Raw genomic sequence first — 11,828 nt, 5'->3', positions numbered from 1 at the left:
ATGTTGTACAGCTGTTCTCTAGAACTTATTCATCTAGCATAACTTAAACTTTATATCAATTGAAAAACAACTCCCCATAAAAAAAGGACAAAAACAAACAAACAAAAGCAAAAACAAAGGGGCACAAGGAAATGTTGTTGAATGTCTCTTACATTGATTGTGGTTATGGTATCATGGTTGTCTGCATATATCAAAATTCATTAAATTGTATATATTAAATATGCGCAATTCTATGTATATCAGTTATACCTCAATGAAGCTGTTTTAAAGAAGTCAGTTAAAAATTCTTTTCATTTTTTCACTGCTTTTTTTTTTTTTTTTTTTGTGGTATGTGGGCCTCTCACTGTTGTGGCCTCTCCCGTTGCAGAGCACCAGCTCCAGACGCGCAGTCTCAGCGGCCATGGCTCACGGGCCCAGCTGCTCCACGGCATGTGGGATCTTCCCAGACCGGGACACGAACCCGCGTCCCCTGCATCGGCAGGCGGACTCTCAACCACTGCGCCACCAGGGAAGCCCCACTGCTCTATTTTTTATTGTTATAAAGAAAAAGAAGGGACATACCTGAAGCCGTAACCAAGGAGATGAATGAAAGTTAAAAAACAGAGGAGGAGCTTCAAGATGGTGGAAGAGTAAGACGTGGAGATCACCTTCCTCACCACAAATACATCAGAAATACATCTACATGTGGAACAGCTCCTACAGAACACCTACTGAACACTGGCAGAAGACCTCAGACCGCCCAAAAGGCAAGAAACTCCCCATTTACCTGGGTAGTGCACAAGAAAAAAGAAAAAAACAGAGACAAAAGAATAGGGATGTGACCTGCACCAGTGGGAGGGAGCTGTGAAGGAGAAAAGGTTTCCACACACTAGGAAGCCCCTTCGCGAGCGGAGACTGTGGGTGGCAGAGTGGGGGAGCTTTGGAGCTGCGGAGGAGAGCGCAGCCACAGGGGTGCGGAGGGCAAAGCGGAGAGATTTCCACACACAGGATCGGTGCCAACCAGCACTCACCAGCCCGAGAGGCTTGTCTACTCACCCGCCGGGATGGGCGCGGCTGGGAGTTGAAGCTCAGGCTTCAGTCGGATCGCAGGGAGAGGACTGGGGTTGGCGGCGTGAACACAGCCTGAAGGGGTTAGTGAGCCACAACTAGCCGGGAGCGAGTCCGGGAAAAAGTCTGGAGCTGCCAAAGAGACAAGAGACCTTTTCTTCCCTCTTTGTTTCCTGGTGCGCGAGGAGAGGGGATTCAGAGCGCCTCTTAAAGGAGCTCCAGAGACAGTCGTGAGCCGCGGCTCTCAGCTCAGATCCCAGAGCCGGGCATAAGACGCTAAGTCTGCTGCTGCCACCACCAAGAAGCCTGTGTGCAAGCACAGGTCACTATCCACACCTCCCCTCCCGGGAGGCTGTGCAGCCTGCCACTGCCAGGGTCCCGTGATCCAGGGACAACTTCCCCGGGAGAACGCAAGGCGCGCCTCAGGCTTGTGCAACGTCACGCTGGCCTCTGCCGCTGCAGGCTGGCCCTGCATCCGTGTCCCTCCCTCTCCCTGGCCTGAGTGAGCCAGAGCCCCCGAAGCAGCTGCTCCTTTAACCCTATCCTGTCTGAGTGAAGAACAGATGCCCTCCGGTGACCTACACACAGAGGTGGGGCCAAATCCAAAGCTGAATCCCAGGAGCTGTGCAAACAAAGAAGAGAAAGAGAAAACTCTCCAGGCAGCCTCAGGAGCAGAGAATTAAATCTCCACAGTCAACTTGATGTACTGTACATCTGTGGAATACCTGAATAGACAATGAATCATCCCAAATTGAGGAGATGGACGTTGGGAACGATATATATATATATTTTTCACTTTTTCTCTTTTTGTGAATGTGTACATGTATGCTTCTGTGTGTGATTTTCTCTGTATAGCTTTGCTTTTATCATTTGTCCTAGGGTTCTGTCTGTCCATTTTTTTGCTTTTTTTTTTTTTTTTGGTATCATTTTCAAGGCTTGTTATCATTGGTGGATTTGTTTTTGGTTTGGTTGTTTACTTCTTTCTTTCTTTCTTTTTTTAAATTACTTTAGAAATTATTTTTAATAATTATCTTTTGTTATTTATTTTAATAACATTTTTATTTTATCATATTTTATCTTTTTCTTTCTTTCTTTCTTTCTCCCTTTTATTCTGAGCCGTGTGGATGACAAACTCTTGGTGCTACAGCCAGGTATCAGGTCTGTGCCTCTGAGATGGGACAGCCAAGTTCAGGACATTGGTCCACCAGAGACTTCTCAGCTCCACATAATATCAAATGGTGAAAATCTCCCAGAGATTTCCATCTCAATGCCAAGATCCAGCTCCACTCAACAACCAGAAAGCTACAGTACTGGACACCCTATGCCAAACAACTAGCAAGACAGGAACACAACCCCACCCATTAGCAGAGAGGCTGCCTAAAATCATAATAAGGTCACAGACACCCAGAAACACACTACCAGACGTGGATCTGCCCACCAGAGAGACAAGATCCAGCCTCATCCACCAGAACACAGGCACTAATCCTCTCCACCAGGGAGCCTACACAACCCACTGAACCAATTTTAGCCACCAGGGGCAGACACCAAAACAAAGCGAACTACGAACCTGCAGCCTGGGAAAAGAAGACCCCAAACCCAGTAAGTTAAACAAAATGAGAAGACAAAGAAACACACAGCAAATGAAGGACCAAGGTAAAAACCCACCAGACCTAACAAATGAAGAGGAAATAGGCAGTCTACCTGAAAAAGAATTCAGAATAATGATAGTAAAGATGATCCAAAATCTTGGAAATAGAATGGAGAAAATACAAGAAACGTTTAACAAGGACCTAGAAGAACAAAAGAGCAAACAAACATTGATGAGCAACAAAATAAATGAAATTTAAAATTCTCTAGAAGGAATCAATAGCAGAATAACTGAGGTGGAAGAATGGATAAGTGACCTGGAAGATAAGATAGTGGAAAAACTACTGCAGAGTAGAATAAAGAAAAAAGAATGAAAAGAATTGAGGACAGTCTCAGAGACCTCTGGGACAATAGTAAACACACCAACATTCAAATTATAATGGTCCCAGAAGAAGAAGAGAAAAAGAAAGGGACTGAGAAAATATTTGAATAGATGATAGTTGAAAACTTCCTTAATATGGGTACGGAAATAGTTAATCAAGTCCAGGAAGCACAGAGAGTCCCATACAGGATAAATCCATCAAGAAACATATTAATCAAACTATCAAAAATAAAATACAAAGAAAAAATATTAAAAGCAGCAAGGGAAAAACAACAAATAACATAGAAGGGAATCCCCATGAGGTTAACAGCTGAAGTTTATAGCGATATAATCCTACCTTAAGAAACAAGAAACATATCAAATAAACAACCTAACCTTACACCTAAAGCAATTAGAGAAAGAAGAACAAAAAAGTGACAAAGTTAGCAGAAGGAAAGAAATCATAAAGATCAGGTCACAAATAAATGAAAAAGAAATGAAGGAACTGATAGCAAAGATCAATGAAATGAAAACCTAGTTCTTTGAGAAGATAAACAAAATTGATAAACCATTAGCCAGACTTATCAAGAAAAGAAGGGGGAAGACTCAAATCAATAGAATTAGAAAAGAAAAAGGGGAAGTAACAACTGACACTGCAGAAATACAAAGGATCATAAGAGATTGCTACAAACAACTCTATGCCAATAAAATGGACAACCTGGAAGAAATGGAAAAATTCTTAGAAATGCACAACTTTCCGAGACAGAACCAGGAAGAAATTGAAAATATGAACAGACCAATCACAAACACTGAAATTAAAACTGTGATTAAAAATCTGCCAACAAGGGCTTCCCTGGTGGTGCAGTGGTTGAGAGTCCGCCTGCCAATGCAGGGGACACAGGTTCGTGCCCTGGTCTGGGAAGATCCCACATGCCGCAGAGCAGCTAGGCCCGTGAGCCATGGCCGCTGAGCATGTGCGTCCGGAGCCTGTGCTCCGCAATCGGAGAGGCCACAACAGTGAGAGGCCCACGTACTGAAAAAATAAAATAAAAAAAATAATCTGCCAACAAAAAAAAGCCCAGGACCAAAAGGCTTCACAAACAAATTCTACCAAACATTTAGAGAAAAGCTAACATCTATCCTTCTCAAACTCTTCCAAAATATAGCAGAGGGAGGAACACACCAAAACTCATTGTACAAGGCCACCAACACCCTGATACCAAAACCAGACAAAGATGTCACAAAGAAAGAAAACTACAGGCCAATAGCACTGATGAACATGGATGTAAAAATCCTCCACAAAATACTAGCAAACAGAATCCAACAGCACATTAAAAGGATCATACACCATGACCAACTGGGGTTTATCCCAGGAATACAAGGATTCCTCAATATAAGCAAATCAATCAATGTGATAAACCATATTAACAAATTGAAGGGGAAAAAATGTATGATCATCTCAATAGATGCAGAAAAAGCTTTCAACAAAATTCAACACCCATTTATGATAAAAACCCTCCAGAATGTAGGCATATAGGGAGCTTACCTCAACATAATAAAGGCCATATACGAAAAACCCACAGCCAACATCATCCTCAATGGTGAAAAACTGAAACCATTTCCACTAAGATCAGGAACAAGACAAGGTTGCCCACTCTCACCACTATTATTCAACATAGTTTTGGAAGTTTTAGCCACAGCAATCAGAGAAGAAAAAGAAATAAAAGGAATCCAAACCAGAAAAGAAGAAGTAAAGCGGTCACTGTTTGCAGATGACATGATACTATACACAGATAATCCTAAAGATGCTACTGGAAAACTACTAGAGCTAATCAATGAATTTGGTAAAGTAGCAAGATATAAAACAAATGCACAGAAATCTCTTGCATTCCTATACACTAATGATGAAAAATCTGAAACTGAAATTAAAAAAACACTCCCATTTACCATTGCAACAAAAAGAATAAAATACTTAGGAGTAAACCTACTGAAGGAGACAAAAGACCTGTATTCAGAAAGTTATAAGACACTGATGAAAGAAATTAAAAATGATACAAACAGATGGAGAGATTTACCATGTTCTTGGATTGGAAGAATCAACGTTGTGAAAATGACTCTACTACCCAAAGCTATCTACAGATTCAATGCAATCCCTATCAAACTACCACTGGCATTTTTCACAGAACTAGAACAAAGAATTCCACAATTTGTATGGAAACACAAAAGACCCCGAATAAACAAAGCAATCTTGAGAAAGAAAAATGGAGCTGGAGGAATCAGGTTCCTGGACTTCAGACTATACTACGAAGGTACATTAATCAAGACAGTATGGTACTTACATAAAAACAGAAATATAGATCAATGGAACAGGATAGAAAGCCCAGAGATAAACCCACGCACATATGGTCACCTTATCTTTGATAAAGGTGGCAAGAATATACAATGGAGAAAAGACAGCCTCTTCAATAAGTGGTGCTGGGAAAACTGGACAGCTACATATAAAAGAATGAAATTAGAACACTCCCTAAAACCATACACTAAAATAAACCCAAAATGGATTAAAAACCTAAATGTAAGGCCAGACACCATCAAACTCTTAGAGGAAAATATAGGCAGAACACTCTATGACATAAATCACAGCAAGATCCTCTTTGACCCACCTCCTAGAGAAATGGAAATAAAAATAAAAATAAACAAATGGGACCTAATGAAACTTCAAAGCTTTTACACAGAAAGGAAACCATAACCAAGATGAAAAGACAACCCTCAGAATGGGAGAAAATATTTGCAAATGAAGCAACTGACAAAGGATTAATCTCCAAAATTTACAAGCAGCTCATGCAGCTCAATATCAAAAAAACCAAACAACCCAATCGAAAAATGGGCAGAAGACTTAAATAGACATTTCTACAAAGAAGACATACAGTTTGCCAACAAATACATGAAAGAATGCTCAACATCACTAATCATTAGAGAAATGCAAATCAAAACTACAATGAGGTATCACCTCAAACCAGTCAGAATGGCCAGCATCAAAAAATCTACAAACAATAAATGCTGGAGAGGGTGTGGAGAAAAGGGAACCCTCTTGCACTGTTGGTGGGAATGTAAATTGATACAGTCACTATGGAGAACAGTATGGAGGTTCCTTAAAAAACTAAAAACAGAACTACCATATGACCCAGCAATCCCACTACTGAGCATATACCCTGAGAAAACCATAAAAACACAGGGAGGGGGAAGGTTAAGCTGGGACAAAGTGAGAGAGTGGCATGGACATATATACACTACCAAATGTAAAAGAGATAGGTAGTGGGAAGCAGTCTCATAGCACAGGGAGATCAGCTTGGTGCTTTGTGACCAGCTAGAAGGGTGGGATAGGGAGAGTGGGAGGGAGGGAGATTCAAGAGGGAAGAGATATTGGGATATATGTATATGTATAGCTGTTTCACTTTGTTATAAAGCAGAAACTAACAATTGTAAAGCAATTATACTCCAATAAAAACGTTAAATAAATAAATTAATTAATTAATAAAGGATCACAAGATATATAACCTTTATCCAAAGCTTTGATTATATGCTTCTTTTTAAAATAAGATCTAGGGCTTCCCTGGTGGCGCAGTGGTTGAAAGTCTGCCTGCCGATGCATGGGACATGGGTTCGTGTCCCCATCCAGGAAGATCCCACATGCCGCGGAGCGGCTGGGCCCGTGAGTCATGGCCGCTGAGCCTGCGCTCCGCAACGGGAGAGGCCACAGCAGTGAGAGACCCGCGTACCGCAAAAAAAATAAATAAATAAAAAATAAGATCTATAAGTAGAAATGCCAATGAAATCCAGTCATTTGTATCTTTATCTATATATAAAGAAATATATATATAAATATATAAAAGTTGAGAAATTTAAAAAAACAAAAAAGAATTGAATGCTGAAATCAGTAAAAGGGGCAAATTCTTAAACAGAAACAAGGCAATAGAAAGTTTTTTTCAGGATATAGCATTGGGTTCAATGAAGACCCCGCAGTTCCTTGGGAAAACATTGTCGGAGAATTTTACGTTGAAATTCTGGTTTGACCCACACTGCCATTCAAATAAGTGTTAACCTCCAGGTACAGTTCAGCAAGAGCTTAAACATAATAAGATAAAGAGACAAGTCCACAGAACTATTTGTAGGAGAATAGTGAAAATGCAATTAAAAGGAGCTGGAAGTATATGATAGGGAATGAGTGTGCTCAATGAAGCCATTTGATAATTACCAAGATGTTCTAGCACAAAGTAAGACATACGGTGTAAATTATTTGGATGTTTATCAATATGACTCATTTGGCAGGCAGGATATTGTGTGTTTCTAGACCTGCTGACTCTGAAACAACTTTATTGATGTCACTTCTTAAGAAGGAATGTCAGCACATTCCATCAGAGTCTTCCCTTGAACACTCAAAATAGGTCACATGAGTCCAAAGTTTGTAAAAATTATAAACCAAAATTTGGATCCCTATAACAAGTATGCCTATAGACCAGGAGACATTGAGCACGAGGGCCAGACTGTATATAATTTAGGCTTTGCAGGCCATACAGTCTTCGTGGTAACTGCTTAACTGTCTTGCAGCAAGCACAAAAGCAGCCAAAAACAACATGCAAACAAATTAGTGTGTCTGTGTTTCAATAAAAGTTTAGTTAATATAATCATGAAAATTTTAATTTCATTTAATTTACACACAGCACAAAATATTATTCTTCTTTTGTGTTTCTTTTAACAATTTAAAAATGTTAAAATATTCTTGTCTTGTAGGCCATACAAAAACAGGTGTCAAGCTGGATTTGGTCCATGGTTTGTAGTTTGCTGACACCTATTATAAACAAACTAGTTAGTGCCAGAATTAAGGGATCAATTCTTTTTGTGTGTATGCATATCCAAATGTGTCAGCTAGAGTTATCTTATCTTGCCTTTATATCTAATTGGCTTGAACCACTACTATTCCACAAGGTGGAAAGTCAAAGGCCAAATATTTTGTCTCTCTCTCTCTCTCTCTTTTCTCCTTCGTGTGTATGTGCCTCTGTCACTCTTTCTCTCTCATGTATCTCTGTCTTTACCTCCATCTCTCTCTCTCTCTATGTCCCTCTCACTTCCCCACCCAACATTTATTCTTTCTTTTATTCTCATTCATCCTTCAGTTCCAATCCAGTTATAATGCAGTAGAATTTAGCAATACCTTTTGATGGCCTATATTTGCTACATTTTTAAATGGCAGAAAAATTTTTTTAAAGGAATAATACTTCGTGTCGTGTGAAAATTATATTAAATTCAAGTTTCTGTGATGATATATAATTTCCTGGAATACAAGCTGGAATTTACATTATAATAAATAAGTCTGCATATGTAGTAAGAAAAAAAAAGTATGCTTAGAATCAGCCAGTCCTAAGTTCAAACCCCACCAAATAAATAGTATATGTAAATAATTTCTTAAGCAACACTACTAAATTTCAGGGTATTTTAAAAACATTATTTAAGGAGAATGTATTGAGTTGTTTTAACTAAATCATTTGTCTGGGATTTAAATAAAGTAAATGACACATTTGAGATTCAAATTCAAGGCAGATTCTAGAAACTTTCTTCCTCTAACAATGATGTGCTGTAGTTTTCTATCAGGTCTGCCTTTTTTCCTGTATAGGCAGTTTTTTGTAGGGTATTCCAGAAATAATCAGAATTAAAGAAATGATTTCCTCAAGAAGTAAAATCTTAGAAGAGAAAACTGAGTCTCAGAGAGACAAAAGGAATTTCAGAAGAATAATTACAGCTTCTCCAAGCATTGCCACTGCAAGGAAAACTGAATATGAATGGAAAGAAGTATAACGAGTATTTTGTACCTTTTTTTTTAATCAGAGAAAGGTGATGATCATCAAACAATTTTAGACAATGGACAAGATGGAAACTGCAATTTGAATAAATTGACAGAGTCCTGACTCTAAAAATCCAGGGAGCCAAGACAGGGGAGAGAGCATCTTTGTAGCTCCTGGTCAGGGGAGGCAGCACCATTTCTTGCACACTGTCTCCTGCCCCACAGGGGAAGAGAGCCCCTTCCTCAGCACATTTTAGGATATAGAAGTAACCAGTCTGGATGTCCCATAAGCTGCCAAAGAAAAATCACCAATTCTTCAGAGATTAAGCACTCAGAAAGCAGAAAACCATGTAGAGTGATCATAACATTGACCCAATGAAAAAGGACAGCCAAGGCTTTAGATGAAAACCTGAGTAAAAATATAAGAGCACTTAAGAGAAAAGTATCTCCCAAAATACATTATAGAGTTAGAAAAAAACATGATTTTCCCATTAAGCAATTCCATAGATTCTTGTTGAGAGCTTTATTTTTGACTTAGAAGAGTGAGTGAAACATCAAAAAGCACAGAGAAAAATATAAAAGCCTGAAATACTGAAGACAAAGAGGAGAAATTTGCAGCCTGTGTAGAAACACAGATAGTCTACTTAGATTCCCCCTTCGATTGTTCCAGCTGTAAGTCACGTCAGGTTTGTTAAGCTGCAGAGATCTAGGGCACACCCTTCCTAGGGTTGTCTACGTCGAATGACTGATCAATACTTGTGTATAAACGTTCAACTTTGTACAACTCTGATAGACCATGTTTGTTCCAGAGCTCCCTGTGGATCTGGAAGACGTTTTGCCAGACCTTTAACACAATTCAACATATTCTTCTACCCAATCTTGCTTTCTTTCCTTTTCATCCAAGGGAGTAGATTCCCAGTAAATAACCTGCAGACTAAACTCCATCTCAGTAACTACATCCAGAGATGCCAAACTATAGCAATGGTATTGAAAGTGATCTGAGAATGCAGGTGCTATGAGGGGCTTTGAAAATGGATTGCTTGCTGCCCAGCTGGCAATGAGTTTCCCACCTGTAGTAGGTGGCATATTACCAGCCCTTGTCACCCAAAGAGAGCATAGTTTCACCTGGAGACACAGCAAATGTCCCATGTAACCATTAGTTGGACAAGTGCCTGAGCATTCTGGGACACTTCTTCCAAGAGACCAGCAGGGAAGGAAAGGAATCACCATCTTGGCAGGGGTAATTGATAGATTATCAAAATGAGGTTGGACTACTGTTACAAAATGGAGGCAGAAAGGAATACACAAGGCATCCAGGTGATCCATCCAGGGAAATTTGATAATTTCATGCCCAACTGTGACTTCTGCAATGCAATTTCACAACCAGAAAACCTGAACTAACATTTACATTTTACCATGGAAAAAGATCTGCAATCCAAGAATCTTATGTCTACTCCAAATTTTAAAAAATATATATTAGCAGTAAATAATCAGAATTTTTAATTGAAATGAGTTGACTTACAATATTTTATTAGTTCCAGGTGTACAGCATAGTGATTCTGTATTTTGACAGATTATACTCCATTATAGGCTATTATAATGGCTATAATTTCCTGTGCTATGCAGTATATCCTTCTTGCTTATCTATTTTATATATCTACTATTTATAGTAGTTTTTATCTATTAATTCCATAACCCAAATTTCTCCTTTCCCCTTTCCCTCTTCCCTTTTTGAATGATATGACTTAACAATATGAAAAAATAGAAATAAATCTTCAAGAATGTATATTTTCTCCTCTTGAGATACCATTTAACACACTGAGAAGATTAAAAATTAAAATCCAAAAATGCTAACTACTGGAGAGGATGTGTCTGAAATTTGTCTCAAAGTTACTTTTGAAGGTTCATGAATTTGAAATTGTTGACATCTTTGGTGCTTCTATATAGACCATAATATTTGCATTTGAGAGACTATTCTTTCTATAGGTGCTGATATAACTGGTAAACTCAGAGAAAATTCTGCTAAATTAAAAATATTCTCATTTCCATTTTTTCTGTTTTAAACTGTATAAATTGGAACTCAAATATTCTCACAGGTATTTCTTTTTCCATCAAGAATGTGTTTCTTCAACAAATATTTTGACGCAGTAAAATTCATCAAATAATTTCTCTATTCATATTTGTTAATGTTTCAAAATTAGTTGCTGCAAAATTAGGCCTCATCAATTTCATTTCATTATGTTATTAAATATAAATTTAACCAAGTTAACGACTCCAATGAATATATTTTTCCAAGTCAAGGTGTTCCAAAGCACAAATTAGGGAATTTCAAAGTTATACTTTATAAGTTATTTGAGCTCTCATTCTTTAATTTGTTAAACTCCTGCTTTGATTTTGTTGTGATTAATGCCAATGCCTTCTCATTTTCAAGCTTTGTTTTCAATAATTATAATTCAATAAACCTGTCAAAATCTGAAGCTTCATGGATTCCATTCATTAAATATTTTAAGTATATTTCAACAGATTTTAATTTTTTAAAAAGCTGACAGATTTTATAAGATTTAGTTATAGTAAATATATTTCAATACAATAAATTTTAATGTAGGTCACATTGATGGCTTTCAAAGTAGTTTTTCTAAGGCTCAAACTTCTCTAACATCCACTTGGTGATGGACAGCAATGAGAAGTGGGCCCACTGCTGAAGAATTTTTAAATTTATTTTTAATTGAGATAAGATAGATAAAACGTAAAATTTACCATCTTAACCATTTTAAAATGTACAGTTCAGTAGTGTCAATACATTCACATGGTCATTTAACCAATCTAGAGAACTTTTTCATCTTGCAAAACTGAAAATTTATACCCATGAAATAACTCCTCAGTTTCTCCTCCCCACAGCCAACGGTAACCACCATTCTACTTTGTCTCTATGAATTTAACTATTCGGGTATTTCATATAGGTAGAATCATACAGTGTTTGTCATTTTATGACTAGCT

Source organism: Hyperoodon ampullatus (genome assembly GCF_949752795.1).
Source record: "Hyperoodon ampullatus genome assembly, chromosome: 1".
NCBI classification, from domain to species: Eukaryota; Metazoa; Chordata; class Mammalia; order Artiodactyla; family Ziphiidae; genus Hyperoodon; species Hyperoodon ampullatus.
The sequence above is the reverse complement of the archived record's forward strand: the minus strand, read 5'-3'. Positions refer to the sequence as shown.